The following is a 1,751-nucleotide window of genomic DNA, read 5'->3' on the forward strand; positions in this document are numbered from 1 at the left end:
GACGTGCTGTAATCTCTGCCTATGATCCCCTGTGGTGGCATCACCTCCAGACAGAGCAGGCTTGTCGAGGAGCGCTACAGCCTGCATCAGCATGACTTCCTCCAGCATCAACCCAAATGGATCCACCGTCTCAATCTCTTTATCCACCATCTCTTACTTGGAATGTTGATTTTGGTCATCTTTCTGACTGACACTTGTATTACTTTCTTCCCAGGAGGGTTCTGCGTGTGTGGAAGGAGACTACAGCAGCCAGGAGCAGTGAGAAGAGGGCAGAGAACCACTACTGGTACTGTTCAGGCTAAGGTGTTAGAGCAGCTCTATCTGTTACCTATGATAAAGTCTCAGGCTTCATTGAAAGTTTTGTAGAAGCTCAATGACTTAGCTTCTAATTTATTTCTACAGCTTCGTATGTTATCAGTACTGTTACCACGACTGATTCTGGGTGCAACTACTGCTCAAGTCAGTGTGAAATACTCACCAACAAATATCTTTTTTTTTTTCCTATAGGTGCTGTTGGCATGGAGGAAAGCCACATCCTGTGTCAAACCGTCACCGGCTGTGAGCAGGGCTCCGAGTCGCATGGATAAAGGTAAAGAGATACTAAGATGAAGACAAATTGTTCATTATTCAATGCTATTTTCTGTTAGATCAGTCTCCTGGCACATTGAATGAAGCCTCCACTGAAATGTGAAGCCTCCTGCCACCATTTTGTATGTCTCAGTGAGGCAGCGGTGGACTTTCAGGGAGCGAAGCAGAGCGGTTGTGGAGGAGAGAACCAAAAGGCACCACCACCACTCTTCTTTGCAGTATATTCAGATTGGGGACTATGTACCGGCAGCATCAGCAGAGCTATAAGGTAGATGGATACTGCGTTCGGTCCTGTGTTCGAGTCTGTTGTGTGGTGTGTGATACATTCTGATCCTATGTTAGTCTGTGTTTAATATTGTGTTTTTCATGTCCTTATTTAGGTGATGCAAGAAACGGGACACTCAATGTTGAGACGGGCCGCCCCCAGGTGGCAAGGGGAGGTAACAACACAGCCGCCATGCTTATCCTCAACACGGGGGCCCCTCCTGTACCCCCTGTTCACTCATGACTGCACGGCCAGGCACAACTCCAACACCATCATTAAGTTTGCCGATGACACAATAGTGGTAGGCCTGATCACTGACAAGGATGAGAAAGCCTATAGAGAGGTCAGAGACCTGACCGTGTGGTGCAAGGACAACAACCTCTCCCTCAACGTGATGAAGACAGAGGAGATGATTGTGGACAACAGGAAAAGGAGGACCAAGCATGCCCCCATTCTCATCAACAGGGCTGTAGTGGAGCAGGTTGAGAGCTTCAAGTTCCTTGGCGTCCACATCAACAACAAACTAACATGGTCCAAGCACACCAAGACGGTCATGAAGAGGGCACGACAAAACCTATTCCCCCTCAGGAGAAAAGATTTGGCTTCAGATCCTCAAAAGGTTCTACAGCTGCACCATTGAGAACATCCTGACGGGTTGCATCACTGCCTGGTATGGCAACTGCTCGGCCTCCGACCACAAGGCACAACAGAGGGTAGTGCGTACGGCCCAGTACATCACCGGGCCAAGCTTCCTGCCACCCAGGACCTCTATACCTGGCGGTGTCAGAGGAAGGCCGTAAAAATTGTCAGACTCCAGCCACCCTAGTCATGGACTGTTCTCCCTCATAAGACTCCTGAACAGCTAATCAAAGGGCTACCTATACTATTTGCACCCCCC

Source organism: Oncorhynchus masou, chromosome 5, assembly GCF_036934945.1.
Source record: "Oncorhynchus masou masou isolate Uvic2021 chromosome 5, UVic_Omas_1.1, whole genome shotgun sequence".
In the NCBI taxonomy this organism is placed as follows: Eukaryota; Metazoa; Chordata; class Actinopteri; order Salmoniformes; family Salmonidae; genus Oncorhynchus; species Oncorhynchus masou.